This window comes from Amblyomma mixtum, chromosome 3, assembly GCF_055824585.1.
Source record: "Amblyomma mixtum isolate Tamu chromosome 3, ASM5582458v1, whole genome shotgun sequence".
NCBI lineage: Eukaryota > Metazoa > Arthropoda > Arachnida > Ixodida > Ixodidae > Amblyomma > Amblyomma mixtum.
The window spans coordinates 377,378,720-377,394,868 of NC_143014.1; the positions used below are offsets into that span (position 1 = coordinate 377,378,720).

A 16,149-nucleotide genomic window follows, 5' to 3' on the forward strand; every position below is an offset into this window, starting at 1 on the left:
CTATCCAACGCTTTCCAGACGAAGACTTCGGAAATGGACCAAGGAGGTCCATGCCCACTTGATGGAAAGGGGTCTTCGGTGGATCGACAGGGTGAAGAAATCCGGCCGGTTTCAATGGAGGAGTCTGCCGACGTTGGCATTCACGGCATGTTTTGATGTAGGCCCGCACCGATGGGAGTAACCTGGGCCAATAATACTTTTGTCTAATGCGCGCGAGTGTACGGCTGACACCAAGGTGGCCGGCGGATGGTGCATCATGACAGGCACTCAAGATCTCAGACCGCAGCTGTGATGATACGACAAGTAGGAACACTTCCTCGCTGTTGGCAAAATTGCGCTTGTAGAGAACACCAGACCGTAAAGTGAAGGTGTGTAGCCCTCGAAGAAAAACACGCGGAATGGGAGCTTCACTGCCTTCGAGGTAATCGATGAGCGGCGCCAACTCCGTGTCCGCCCTCTGAAGCTGCGCCATTTGGGTGGTACTAACAGAGCCCAGGAAAGGAAAATCATCGGTGGTTTCTTCGGTATTGATGGGGATAGGCGCGCGCGACAGACAATCCGCATCCTGATGCTTACGGCCAGACTTATAAACTACTGTTAAGTCGTATTCTTGCAGCCTAAGCTCCATCTAGCCAAGCGTCCTGAGGGGTCTTTGAGGCTCGCCAGCCAGCATAAGGAGTGGTGGTCGCTTACCACACGGAAGGGTCGTCCGTAGAGGTACGGTCGGAACTTGCAGATGGCCCATATCATTGCAAGACATTCTTTCTCCGTCGTAGAATATTTGGTCTCGGAGCGCGTAAGTGTTCGACTAGCATAACTGATGACCCGTTCCGCACCGTCTTGCCACTGGATCAGTACTGCACCAAGGCCAACATTGCTGGCGTCAGTGTGGATGTCCGTGGCAGCATGCTCGTCGAAATGGCCGAGTATCGGAGTGCTTTGCAGACGCCTGCGAAGCTCGACAAATGCAGCCTCTTCGTCGGTCCCCCACAGGAAGGGCGTGTCGTCACGGGTCAGTGCGTTCAGCGGTTCCGCGATTTTCGAGAAATCTTGAATAAAGCGCCTATAATAGAAGCACAGGCCTAAAAACCGGCGAACGGCCTTCTTGTCAGTTGGTCGTGGAAAACCTGAGACGGCAGCGGTCTTGTCAGGGTCCGGGCGAACACCTTGTGCGCTGACAACGTGACCAAGAAAGCGAAGTTCCTCAAAGCCAAAATGGCATTTCTCGGCTTTGATGGTGAGTTGCGCGGATTTGAGCGCTTGTAGCACAATGCGCAACCGCTCCAAGTGTTGGTCAAATGTGGTCGAAAATATAACGACATCGTCCAGGTACACCAGGCAGGACTGCCATTTCAAGCCGGAGAGAACAGTGTCCATCATGCGTTGGAACGTGGCCGGTGCTGAGCACAGACCAAATGGGAGAACTTTAAACTCATAGAGGCCGTCAGGCGTCACGAAAGCCGTCTTCTCCCGGTCTCTCTCGTCCACTTCGATTTGCCAGTACCCGCTTTTAAGATCCAATGACGAGAAGTATCTGGCGTTCCGCAATCGGTCGAGCGCGTCATCTATCCTGGGCAGCGGGTAAACGTCCTTTTTGGTCACGTTGTTAAGTTTCCTGTAGTCCACGCAGAAACGCAGAGTATTGTCCTTTTTTTGACAAGAACCACAGGCGATGCCCACGGACTGGTGGACGGCTGAATGACATCGTCTGCAAGCATCTCGGCAACCTGATTCTTAATGGCTTCTCTCTCCACCGGGGAAACACGATATGGGCGCTGGCAGACGGGTCGCGTAGTGTCATCAGTGATGATACGGTGCTTGCCGAGTGGAGTTCGGCCGACCTTCGAGCACGTAGCGAAACAGTCCGCAAAGTCTGCCAAGAGGTCCGACAGAAGATCCCTCTGAACCGACGGCAGGGCAGGATTTATTCTGACTGACTGAAGAACGTGATGGGGGCCAGCATACTCCGGAGTGGGTCCTCCCACGGTGCACAAACTTGGAACCTCAGCAACGTCGTGACGGAAGGCAATAGCCATGCCTTTGGCCAGGTGCTGATATTCGTTGGCAAAGTTAGTCAGGAGGATGTGGGTGCGGCCGTCACGTAGTTGGACGAGACCTCTTGCAACGGCAAGTCCCCGCTTAAGCAGCAGTGGACTACGGCTGTCCGCCTGGCCCTCGTAGTCGTGAAAGAGGTCGTTCCGCACTAGCACCAGAACACTGCACCGCGGCGGCACCGTAACGTCGTTCTCGACAATGCGCAGAGCATTGCTGCAGGGATCGCGGCAGTCAAAGCGCGCCATGGCCTGTTTGGTCGAGAACGTGACACGTGCCTCCTGAAAGTCAATCACAGCGCCGTTCGACTGCAGGAAATCGATCCCCAGAATCAAGTCTCTTGAACACTCGGGGAGTACGACAAATTCACCAACGTACGTAAAACCACTAATCCCAACTCTAGCCGTGCACTTGCCCACAGGGGAAATTAGGTGGCCACCAGCGGTGCGAATGGGGGTCCCTGTCCACGGTGTCAGAACCTTCTTGAGTTCTCCAGCAAAGGCACGGCTCATAACAGAGTAATCAGCACCGGTATCGAGCAGTGCGGTAATCTCAGTCCCATAAATTGTCACACGTAAATCTGATGCAGCGTATCTGATACTGTCGCTGCCTCTCTCTGTCCGGGTATCGTCGGCTCGAGGGTTTCGCGATGGAGGATCTTGACACGTCCCGACGTCAGCGGCCTTGCCTCCAGAGGTCGCTGGTGTTAGTTTTCCGGACGCGGACTCGGCGAGCGACGGCCAGCAGAGCTACTCTGGCGGCCAGGGCTGGAAGAGCGATAACGGAGAGGCGAAGGGGAACGGGACTCGCGCCTTCCAGAGTAGGCAGGGTTCTGACGTGCCCAGAGATGCTGCGCAACCTCATGCGGTCGTTCACCGTTTTGAGGGCAGGGTGCGTCGGGATGGAAACCGCGAAGGCCCACTTGGCGGTACAGACAGGCGCGGTAGAGGTGACCAGGCTCCCCACAGTGGTAGCAGAGAGGCCTGCGGTCCGGTGTACGCCACAAATCCGACTTGCGAGGGCGTGGCCCAGCTGTAGCAGATGCGGTTGCAGAATATGTGGCGATGTTATTCACGGGGGTCGGCGGGGTCACACCGTAGCCAGGCACGCTTGCGTGACATGTGCTGATGTTGCTCACGCCAGGCGTTGGGGTAATGGGACCGTAGCCTGTCGTACGACGTACAACAGATGCGTACGTGGGTCGGTCATCGAACCGGGACGGCGCTTCGGGGACAGGAGATGCCTGCGCAGCCTGTCGCACCTCGTCCCTGACAACTTCGGTCAGCTCTGCCAGCGGCGCAGATACAACCTGGGGCAGATGGATCCGTTGAAGTTCCTCCCGGACAACAGAGCGAATTAGTTCGCGCAAGGTGTCTGCAGTGCCGCCGAGACACGACGAAAAGCCTTCGGGCACCATGCAGTTGATGTCCCGGTTGTACTGGCGGGCCCGTTGTTGCAGCGTCGTCTCCATCGTGGTCGCCTCGGTTAGAAATTCCGCCACCGTGCGGGGTGGGCTGCGCACGAGGCCAGCGAACAGCTCCTGCTTAACCCCACGCATGGGAAGGCGCCGCTTCTTCTCCTCTGTCATGTTGGGGTCGGCGCGCTTGAAAAGACGGGCCATGTCTTCGGTGTACATGTGCACGCTTTCGTTCGTGCGCTGATTTCGGGAGTGCAGCGCAGCTTCAGCTTTCTCCCGGCGGTCAGCGTTGGGGAACGTAGCCAGGAGACTCCGGCAGAACGTCTCCCAGGTGGGAATGGTAGCCTCGTGGTTTTCAAACCATGTCCGAGCAGACTCTTCGAGGGCAAAGTAGACGTTATTGAGCTTGCGCTCGTCGCACCAGCCGTTGTAGCGTGCGACCCGCTCGAAGGTCTCTAGCCAGTCCTCAGCGTCTTCGAACACGTCACCTTGAAAAGATGGCGGTGTTCGCGGTGGGTGGCAAAGGATCGGCGCCAGGGGTCTGGTGTCAGCGGCCATGGCAATTGGACTCGACGGTAGAGGCTGGATCGGCGGCGGGGTCCTGGTGTCAGCTGCGTCGCCCTTGTTGGCGGGGGGAAGGGGCCCAAATTCAGGCGACTCTCCGCGGAGACGGCGGCTGGGTCGCTGGTGAATCGGTGTGAGGTCCGTAGTGACGCTGTACGGAGTGCGCAGGTCGGGAAGCGTACCCCGCACCTCCACCAAACTGTAGCGTGCAACGCGAAGTAGAACGCCGGAGCTGAGACGACAAAACTGCGGCGGCCCCTCAGTGGCCAAGGGCGCGAGCGAGAGCGAGCTAACTTCTTCCTCTTCTCGTGCATGCACTACTTCTTTCTCTTCGAATGCATGTATCAATATATATATATATATATATATATATATATATTGTAGTGTGCCAACTGGACAGGTTCCGCTACCGCCATGCGCCGACACTGCGCTGCGCCTGACGACGACGAAGTTATGCGCCGACACTACGCTGCGCCTGACGACGACGAAGTTGCCCCGCTCTCTTGGTGCTGGCTACGCCCGTCTACGCTGCCAGATCCTGCACGGCGGTTCGGTCTCTTGAGGACGCCTAATAAACGCACCCCTACAATTCGTGGAGGTGCTGGGTTCGTCCCCTACCAACCTGGAACTCCGGAGCCGTACGCTGCCGCCTGTGTCAACCATGCCAGATGAGACTGCCCCCACACCGGCGGCCAGTTCAACCACCGTCATTTGTTCTGGCGCCATCCGGCAGCGTGACCCTGTCCTCTTCAGTGGGACTGCCGACCAAGATGTTGACGACTGGTTGTCATCGTATGAGCGAGTGAGCAGCTATAACAAGTGGGATGACACTATCAAGCTGAGTAACGTCATCTTTTATCTCACGGACGTGGCGAACCTCTGGTTTCGAAACCATGAGGCGGACCTACCCACTTGGCTCGTATTTAAGAAGAGCTTTGCGGAAGTGTTCGCCCGCCCTGCGGTGCGCAAGCTCCGTGCCGAACAGCGCTTACGGGACCGCGCTCAACACACCGACGAGACCTTCACAAGTTACATTGAGGACATCGTTGACCTCTGCAAACGTGTCAACGCCGCCATGCCAGAAGCGGACAAGATCCACCACATCCTCAAAGGCATCGCTAACGATGCATTTCAGATGCTCCTCGCGAAAAATCCCACCACCGTCAGTGAGGTTATTAAGCTTTGCCAGAGCTACGATGAGCTCCGCAAGCAGCGCGCTTCTACACGGCGTGCCGGTGTCTGCGACGAAGCCCTCTCCACACTGGCCCTGGGCGGTAATACTCCTGAGGACTCCCCTCTTCTCAACCAAATCAAAGCCTTCGCTCGTGAAGAGGTCGCTCGCCAGCTGTCTCTCATATCCCATTTTCAAGACCCCGCCCGCCAAGTTCCTGACTCGACCCCGTCTTTGGCTCCTACCATTCGCCGTGTCGTGCAAGACCAAGTCGCTGATCTGCTACCGTCCAGCCCTGTGCCCGCGCCTGTGACAGCACCCCTGACGTACGCCCAAGCGGTGGCCAGGCCACGACATACGCCGGCACCCGATTCCTACCAGGCCGCCCCTTCTTTCCGTCCTCCTCCGCCGTCTGAGCCCCCGTCTCAAGCTCTGTTCTCAAGGGTTCGCCCACATCCCGGTCAAAAAATCCTTCAAAGTTCCTTCAGGGAGCCAACAGGATTCTTGACTGTCACCTCTACATGCACCTGAAGGACCTGAAGGAATCTGCATGGATGCTCTGTTTGCAATGGCGCGACTCTGACGGGGCTGAAGGCATCTCCATTAGCAGCTCTGTTGGCACCGGCGCGGCTCTGATGGTGCTGAAGGCATCTCCGTCAGCAGTTCTGTTTGTACCGGCACGACTCTGACGGTGCTGAAGGCATCTCCGTCAGCAGCTCTGTTTGCACCGGCGCGTCTCTGAAGGTGCTGAAGGGATCTCCGTCAGCACGTCTGTTTGTACCGGCACGACTCTGATGGTGCTGAAGGCATCTCCATTAGCAGCTCTGTTTACCGGTCGGCGTGGCTCTGACGGTCCTGCAGAAATCTACATGCAGCGCTGCTCTGTCTGCGGGCGACGTTAGCTTCGACCGTCACCGGTATAGCTGCGAATCGCTTCGGGAAAGTTATAATACTGGCAAGAAGCTTAATTGTACGTTTTAATCGGTTTGTGTAGCACACATCTTGTAGTACCAGCACAACCGCTCACCGGTGGAGATTTATTTGGCCAGAAAGCAGCTTACGAAATTAGCGGGGACATATCTGAAACACACGTACGTATGCTCAAACATATACAATATTCGTGCAAATTGCATGATTCTTGCAAGCACGCATTAATGAGCTGCGCGCCCTTCCGATAGTGCCTGAAAATTCTTTGCACGGAGGCCATGAATCGCTGTAGAGCTCGCGTTCTCGATCATATGCTTAGAAGGATGCATCCGGCCGGCTTCACTCGATCCTGGCTCATTTTCGGCAAAACTGTACACATATCATATATCAATATTGGACGGTAAACGTTGTCTCGTAGTGAACTTGACAACTGATGCGTACCAACCAAGCGGTTCGCATAACTGAAGTACTTCTGCGTTTCGTGCGAAGCATGCAAAGACGGCCGGCCGCTATTCGGCTTTGCTGACTTTTCTTCACTCGTCCTCGGCGCAGACGATTCCAGGCGCACGGCATAAACTACGGCCAGGTGAAAAAAAATGTGTGTTAGCTGCGCAGTTAATTTTAATCTAGGGAGAACCATCAATTGAGGCGAATGAATTTTTAAAAGGTGCTGCACAATTAATTCTAGCTTAACGCGTTTGTGCGCGTTGCGCGCAAAAAGTAGAGCAAATGTGGTATCGGTACGTACGTCGATCATACTTCATACTCAAAACTGATTATGTTCGACCTTTCCGCTATGCATATGCTGCGCACCGCGTGCAGTGAACCCGCCCGCTATCAGGGCAGATCTGCCTATCTGATAGCCAGTACACGTACGCATGTTTGTGTGCGGCATACACCGGCCAGGAACTGCGCCAGTCGGAATTAACTTTTTCTACTACGCATAGCCTTCCCTCGATCCTCGATCATCCTTTCAGCAAGGTGGAGACGCTGCATGCATGCTCGATCGTCCAGAGCTTCCTCGATCGGGCAACGAAACCAGTGCCCATATTCTACGCGGGAGCGCGCGCCCGCACCGATTTTCGTAGTCACGAGGAATTCATACGCCAGCGCACCTTTCAGTCGGGGATTAAGGTGACTGAATGCAGCGCACAGCGCTATAAGCGCGGCAAAGACGTGCAGCGAATTGCTCGCGCTGAACGACAGCGCAAATTTTTTTTTTTCCATGGCGCGACGTTTCTGTTTAAATAATTTTCACCAAGCAGGAAAGCGCCCTGCACTTGCATTGACTGTTGAAGCCAAGCGCAGTGAGTACACTGAAGTCCCCTCGAGGCATCTGTGTTGTCATGAGAAGCCGCACAACTCATGTGCGGCTCTCCTTCAGTCTTTATCTCCCAAACTCCCCTCCCTACGCAGAGTAGCATGCCAGCGATATTGAAACACCGGCTAAATTCTCTGTATTTCATTAAAGAGTCTCTCTCTCTCTGGCGATGTGTATCATTGAAAACATTAAACTCGCCCACCTAGCACCGCGATGTCAAGTGAACATATTCCTTGACGCTGGATTCATGATCTCTATGCAGTTAATTCCCAGCCCCCTGTATGTCACACTAAGTGAATGGGGATTAACCATCACATCACACCAACTGGCCAGCTCCACTGGCTGGAGGACCTTCTTTGAAAGGCATTTGCGTAAAAATTCTTCGTATCACTAGGGTATACGGCAACTTAATTGACAGCAGTAACAGAATTTTGGTTCCCGGAACACACCCATGGAACATGTAACGCTGCATCAAAAATAAGTGCAGCCAGTTTTGAGGCTTTGAGGTTTTGAGGATTGTTCTCGCAATCACTCTCCGAAGGTACCATTCCAGACGACTGGGAAGTGGGGAAGGTCGTTCCCGTCCACAAATCAGGTAGTACTGATTCACCTCTTAATTATCGCCCCATTTCATTAACAAGTGTACCGTGCAAAATCATGGAACATGTCATTTACTCTCAAATCATGCAATCTTTGGATTCAAATAATTTCTTCCATCCATCACAGCATGGATTTCGCAAGGGATTCTCCTGCGAAACTCAACTAGCCATTTTTCTACATGATATTCACGCCAACCTTGATACTAACCTGCAAACTGACTCCATTTTCTTAGATTTCGCTAAGGCATTCGACAAAGTACCTCATCAACGCTTGCTTCTTAAACTCTCCCAGTTGAAGTATACATCCGAACATAATTGCATGGATTAAAGCTTTCCTCACGCATCACTCTCAGTCCGTCGTCATTAATAACCAACTTTCCAACCCGCTTCCAGTAACCTCTGGCGTCCCACAGGGTTCTGTTCTCGGTCCTTTGTTATTCCTCATATACATTAATGATTTACCCCAGCATGTCTCTTGTCACATCCGCTTATTCGCCGATGATTGCGTCATTTATCGCTCAGTGACTAACCATTCTGACCAAGAATCCCTTCAGGCAGACCTGCGCCATGTGCAAGACTGGTGCTACCAGTGGATGATGATGCTCAACTCTAACAAATGCAAGTGCATGTCCTTTCCCCGCCGTCGAAATCCTCTTGTTTTCAAATACACAGTCTGCAATTCCCCAGTTGACCTCGTCCAGTCATATAAATACTTAGGAGTCACCATTTCTAATGATTTATCTTGGCGTTTGCACGTGACTAACCTGATATCATCTGCTAATAAAACACTAGGTTTCTTAAAACATCACCTACGGGAAGCCCCACAACACGTAAGACTACAAGCGTACATCTCATTCATTAGAACTAAACTTGAATACGCATCACCCATCTGGAGCCCTTATCAAGAATATTTAACACACGCTATCGAATCTTTTCAAAACAGGGCTATCAGATTCATGCACTCCTCATACTAGTAGGATGTCAGCATATCATCCCTCAAATCGTAGTCAGGTCTAGCTAATCTTTCTAGTCGCCGTCGCATAGCCAGTCTTGTCCTGTTTCACAAGTTCTTTTATTCACCACTAAAACAAGAACCATACATTTGCGCACTTCCACAATGTAGGTCCCACCGCATCGGTCGATCATTCTCTTCCAAGTTTTGCGTCCACGTGGCCGTACCACTGTTTTTGCCAACTCATTTTTTTCTCGTGCAGCAGCTGACTGGAACGGCCTTCCCCATAATATTACTGCCATAACATGTTCATCATCATTTTCAAGCACTGTTGATTCCTGCATTTCGTAAACCCCACCCCTTATGTAACACCCTGGAAAAGGGTCTTTAAGGAAAATAAAGTGATGTGATGTGATCTACAAACATGATTTATTACACACACTAGGCCACAACAACAAAGCAGAGGGAGTAATAAATGTTGGACAGGAACGTGCATTATTCTTTACACTTAAAAGCAGCAAACATTTTAAACACATGAAAAAACAAGGATGACAAAGCATCATACTATCAGGCTGCAAGGCCAGGTATATCCTTATGTCTAGAGACCAGATTTTAGGCAAATGCCTATTTTTTTCAAGGCATCATAGGCGCACCATTTTTACATATGAGCATGAATTAGGCGTTCACGACATGTTTAATACACATTTGATGGTGCCATAAATGCCTATTTTGGGCGTCAGCGCCTATAAATGCCGATTTCCAACGTTGGTGCCTAAAAATGCCCTATTTTGAAGAAAATGGCCCTGATATACGTTGTGGTTTTGTTTTCAGATTCTCTTTGTTTTCGAATCCATTTCGGTTTTGAGTTGAACCCACACATGGCAACATTAAATGACTTCGTCACTTGGGTGTGGTGAACACTACTCCAACGCCGACTGTGTAGACAATGTCAACCACATCAGCCAAAAATATCGAAATAACCTTTTTCCTGTTTCTGCCGTTTTGTAGTTACAGCTTGTAAACTCTGGCCGTTAAAATGGTAGTTGACCAGATGGTGCTACATTTTGGAAAGTACATGAAGTACGTAAGTTTCGTCCACATAATTCCCAGTGGGTTCAAGTTGACTGCAAATTGTTCCATAAGCTGGCTGGATAAAGTTTAACTGGATAAAATTTGCCATATTGGTAATCTGCCTTATGATCATTCCTTGTGCCTCATCTGCATGTCATCCTAATCAAATAGCCTTTGGCGGCAGTTTTCTTGGAGTAGGCCGCACTGGACAGCTGAGAGCCGTGCCAGTCGTGCGTGCATACGGAACACATTCATGCACTCAAACAATGTTTGATGCTTGTATGAATATCACTCTTTTGGCGTCACTCCTATGTCATATTATCTCAACCCTTCAATCGAAATGGTTTCCTACAAGCACACTCCTGTAACATCTGTTGGTGTGGAGCGTTCCTTTTCAGCTTACAAGCTTGTTCTCAATGAGAAGAGGCACAATTTTGAGCCCACCAATTAACATGGAGACGTTGCTTGTGTGCTACTGCTTTCATGACTTTAGCAGTGATTACTATATGAACGGTGTTTATTTATTATGAATCCCCAGTGGATGTACGTAGGCCCGTGCTGAACTATATAATTATTTTCGGCATATAAAGCATCACCAGCACTAAGCGGCTACATTTTTAGCATTTTTAGCAAGCACCATTTTAAGTCCGCGTGACTTCCGACACTTGGAGCCACTAACTATAAAACGCAGTTTACACAAATGGCGACACATTTATTAATGTTAAAGCACCATGCATGCCTGCAATAGATAAGTTTAATTCCTATGAGGATGACTCTGAACACATGTCGGATGCTTTAAAGTCACATTTGCGTCAATTGCTAAATGCACGGCCTCTTGTTTTACTATTGTGCACGACAAGCAAATTGTTTGTTTCCAGGTATGCCAACGCATTTTAAAAGGCTTTGTAACCATCTCTTTTGCTCTGCTGAAGCATGCGTGTTGTACGAAAAGCTTCACGACAGCTTTAAAAAGAGTGCTTCTAAGGTTCGCACACAATGGTTAAGATCTCAAATCATTCCGGCTGTTTTTACTTTATGGCAGATATTGCGTGCTGATGTTCGGATCTGATAAGTGCAATTTTGATGCAGTTTATAGTGCCTATTTTTTTTTTAGGTGCCTAAAATCAAATCTTAACCACCTATTTTTGGCGCCTAAAACATGCCTTCTTGGTGCCTAAAAATCCGGCCTCTACTTATGTCTTATAAATCCCATCAACAGACTTTGTCAGCATACATGGCAATGTGTTCTCTCTTGCATTATTTGCACTAAATACTTTGAAGCATAAATGTTCCAAGAATAAAAGAAACTTTGAGATTAGTGTAATATTGTCACGTAGTTGTGATGGCTGCAGTTTGGCAGTCAGGTAGACAGCAAAACGGCTTCCAAAGAAACACTGTTGGGCTGTTTCACACCCACAAAGAACTGAACGACTCGGCAGCGGTGTAGCAACAAGCGTGCTTGGAGGTCGTCGAAGACAATGCCTGCCGCTTGTGGCCGTGCTGAATTTATAACTGACGACAAACTTTTGACAATGTGACAATATGGAGCAACCTCCCGTCACAATCTGAAGATTGGTGTAATTGCTGCTAACTGCAATGAATTTCATGGCCACAAGTTTGAAAAAAGTTAAACACACTGAAGAGCTACCTTAAAGGAATACAAAAATAAAAATACACTGAAACTACCTTCATGAACTGCACATCATACATCACTACCAGATCAATCTCTTTCCTTCTGGTTGGGCACTTCACACAAGTATGAAACATTATTAATACTAAAGAAAACACATTGCAGAGACACATCATCAAGGGAGTGCAAACAATTATTCTGATCAGCCGGTGGGTGCTGACACTGCATGATATGTAGGACATCAAATACAAGTGGTGAAACAAGAAGCCTTTGGGAGTGAAAATATATACAGCCTGCAATCTCATAAGTTCCAAGTACATAACAATATGAGCCGTCTACCATTTTAACATAACAAGAGCTGGTCTTTTTTGGAGTCAAATAATCCGAACTGTGTATAATAATGCTGCCAATTTGTGCTCGAAAGTACCTAGACATCTGAGGAATGCAGCCAAAGTGTGAATTGAAAATCATTTTAGCTGCTCGGGAAATGAAGGAACAGGGTGTGGCACACCTAGAGCACATGTCTGGTAGCTGTTTGTGTGCTAAGCGCCAATATTTTTCTTGGCAAAAGCCAAATGAGCTGGGAGCTCCAAATTTCTTTCTGAGCTTCGATAGCACTGCTGCATTATGCACCGTTCAGCGACCTGCATAGGCACCAGCTTGGCTGCTGACACAAGCCGCAGTGCACGGCCAATCCCATCTTCAAAAGGAACCGTGGACACACCCCATAATGGGCCAAACATGCGCGTAGCCTTAGAAAGGTGCAGCAGCTGGTGAACATTATATGTCATAGCTGCCTCACCATAGAGCCTCGCTGCTATCCCTAGTAGCACAGTATGTAACTGCAACGTTGCCACAACATTGCCAATGTTGTACTATGTTGCGCTAACATTCTTCAACATTAGATAATGTTGCTGCTATGTTACCAAGCAACTTGCTGATAACGTTGCTCTGAAGTGGTCTTTTCACATTGCAGCAATATTGTCAAATGATGAATAAATGTTGAACCACATACGATGGCATTGCTATAACATTCATGCTATAGGTTAATCTGCCCTCTCTGGCTATTTCTGAAGCCCAAATAGAAAAGTCGGTACCAGATCACTTCCCCTCACCGTGAGAGTATTAATTTGTTTATTAATTTTTACTTCGATTGCAAGTTTGCATGTGGTGTGTATGCAAATGGTGACACTAAGGTAGAAAGATATATTTCTATCTGAAATATTTTTAAACAGCTGGAATTACTTTGTTTTTAATTAAACAGGCAGACAAAATTAAAACTGCCGAAGAAATTTAGTTCTGGTTTCACTGACGCCCTGCAGTCTAATGGTCCAAATCCAAACCGCGGCTACTCGCGGCCGCGCCGAGAGACAAATTCCAATCCTGCGGCGTGCGCTGGTCCGAGAACTCGCGTGTCAGCGGCAGTCATGGCAAGATTTTCACGTTTTTTGTTCTTCTAGTACAGTTTTTTGGCGGTCGTCGTGCCCGCACTGCTGTGTTTCGTTGTGGTTTCACTGGAATTCAGCTGAAACAACAAAGGCTTGCCCAGAGGATGACCTCAATGGTGAGTGATTTCTAGACTTGCATTGTTGTGCTGTGACCTGTGTTGGTTGGCACAAAGCCAGTAGTGTATATATGTTACCCATGCCCTGCGTGATAGTTTGATAAAGTGCTACATTCGTTGTATTATGAAGAGAATGAAGTGTTCGCTAATCGAGGTGTCATTTCGGCAACGACGCCGAAGAACAGCAGAGGCTGTTCACGACGAACTAGAAAACTGTTTTCGTCAAGGGTACCCACGATGGTGAGAGCCGGCTTTTGCGGGTACGCATCACGAAATGCTACCCTGTTTGGCAGTTGTCAGTCTTGATAATGGTCATGGCAGCAGATTGTGCGCAACAGGAGCAGAACAGTTTCAAGATGCCTTTTCATCGCATAATGTTATTTTATCCTCTTTATCAGCGCCGGTCGAGGACGCAGTTGAAAGCCGCAGTTCTCACTTGTCAGATTTTAGCACCGCTAGCAGCATCCCTGACATAGAAAGTGCAACGTAAGAGTTGTCGCGAATTTCTGACAATGAGGAGTTGGTGGGTTATGAAGATAGGATGACACCTGAGTCTGGTTCCGCTACTCAATGTCTAGAGCACGACTTGCGCGTGTGGGCAATTAATAGCCAATTGCCTGCTTCTCACCTGCATTCCCTGCTTAAAGTGCTGAAACCATACCATCCAGAGTTACCCACGGATTCTAGAAAATTACTAAAGACGCAGAGGCATAGTGATCCAGCAGTGATGAGCGATGGTCATTACCACTACTTTGGAATTTTTCGTTCTCTGGAAGAACAAGTTGTGCATGTTCCTTAACGTCTGCGCTTTGTGCGAGGGCATTACACCAGTTCTCATGCATTCTACTGGAAGATAGCATAGATCCAGCGACATTGTAAGCAAGGAACCAGAATTTATTCTTTCACTTAACACTGACGCTGCTGCATCATGCCAGTAGTGTAGTATTTTCCCTCTCATTCTTAATCAGATGTATACTCTTATAACCAACATTTATGGGACTGTGCAGCGATTTGCACCAAGGGTAAGAAAAGTGAAATATTCATTGGAATTCAATCATCCTTCATCATCATCAGCCGGACTATACTCGCAGCAGGGCGACAGCCTCTCCCATATTCCCCAAATTAGCCCTTTCCTGTGCTAGCTGCATCCACTTGACCCCTGCACCCATCATCAGTTTGTGATCTAGCTTATGTAGCCCACGAAGAATCGGCCGTTAGCAACTATGCCTTTCAAATTGTGCACAGCAGTGAGGCTGAAAAAGACTATAGGCTGGGCCTGCCCTCTTTGCTCAGTTTACTTTGTCGGCCACCTGCCATGGCACAATTGAGGGAAGACAAAGGGAGTGATGTGCAACCACCTCCAGCCGCGTCTTCATCTACAAACGCCCTTGTGGTTTTAAGCAATTGAATGGCCGTCCCCATGGCTGACACCAGTAGGTCCGCTTGTAAGGCAGGATTCAAGCCAGACAGCAGCACTGGCCATTGCTGTGAGATGCGGGAATGGGAATTTTTGTTTGTATATTATTTGCTTGCTTTTGAGGAATTTTAGTTGGCATGAATAGTCGATGTCTTTTTTGTAATGAATGCATTTTTAGCCACTTTCAGAACAATTTGTTGCTCAGGCTGTTAAAATATGCTCGCGCTGCCAGGGAAGGGCGGATTTTTTTCTCACTATTTTGGTTTGAGCCAAGTGACTGGACATAAGTTCTTTGTACAGAGCTGTCCAATGTCTGTGCTCATTGAGGATTGTAAAAGATTTGTTATTAGACGTGTGCCCACCAAGATGCTTATATTAGGAAATTTTTGGTTCTTTCTTTTTTTTGCAGGGATGCAGCTTTGCTTGTCACATCATGAATTAGAAGAGACCATCATTGTGAGCAGCTGGAGGCTACCAGAAGATAAGCATATTTTAGACGTGCTAAATTGTTCAGGCAAATGTTGAGAGTACTTTAAATTTGTAGTTTTCCAGTGCAACGGTGCATGACCAAAGAAGGGAAGAAGAATACTTGAAGAAAACAGCGCAGCAACAGGGACAAGAGAGAAGATGAGACAGGTGCTGACTAGCAACTGAAGGTTTATTGAAAAGGAATGCATAAAATATACTCTCTTCGCAACCAAGAGCGTGCATGAGCTGCGCAAACAACACTGATAACCTGTCAACTTCAGTCATGGTGGTCAGGATACAATAGTTCACAATCATTAACAAGGATGGATGGCCGTTCATGGCTGTGAACTGTTGAATCTTGACCACCATGACTGAAGTTGATAGCTTATCAGTGTTGTTCGCGCAGCTGATGCACGCTCTTGGTTGTGAAGAGAGTATATTTTAAGTGTTCCTTTTCAATAAACCTTCAGTTGCTAGTCAGCACCTGTCCCATCTTCTTTCTTGTGCCTGTTGCTGCGCTGTTTTCTTCAACTTGCCGTTTTACTGAAGTTGGGAAGAAGGATAAAACACAGCGCTCACTGACAACTGGTTATTTAACGGCGCAGACACTGCTTAAATGCCTTCAGACCAGCGGAGCAGGAAAAAAACAAACTTATCACACCTTTATCATCAAAACTATGAAAGAAACATCATTTCTGTGTTATATGATACAACTGAAGTATTGCTCGCACATTGTGAACCAGCTTTTTTAATATGATGCGTTTCTGTCCCTTCACAAGTGGCTTGCTTCTGCTAAGGATCTTCACACTTGAAAATCTCTGTACAATCACTGCAGTGCTTGACAAGTTTGGAACCTGTCCTCATTCTTTAGATCTCCTGCATGCAGTTTGCATTTACGGGCCTGTAGCATTTTGCCTCCATCGAAATGCAACCACCGGGGCCAGGATAGAACCCGTGTCTTAACAGGCCAGCAGCCGAGCACCATAACCACTGAAC

General features: G+C 48.9%; 1 protein-coding gene across 1 annotated transcript in view; it reads right to left on the reverse strand.

Moving 5' to 3' along the window:
- LOC149356868 (organic cation transporter protein-like) overlaps positions 1–16,149 on the reverse strand; it is a 90,358-nt gene that overhangs the window by 19,742 nt on the left and 54,467 nt on the right. The gene's annotated exons all lie outside the window — the stretch shown is intronic.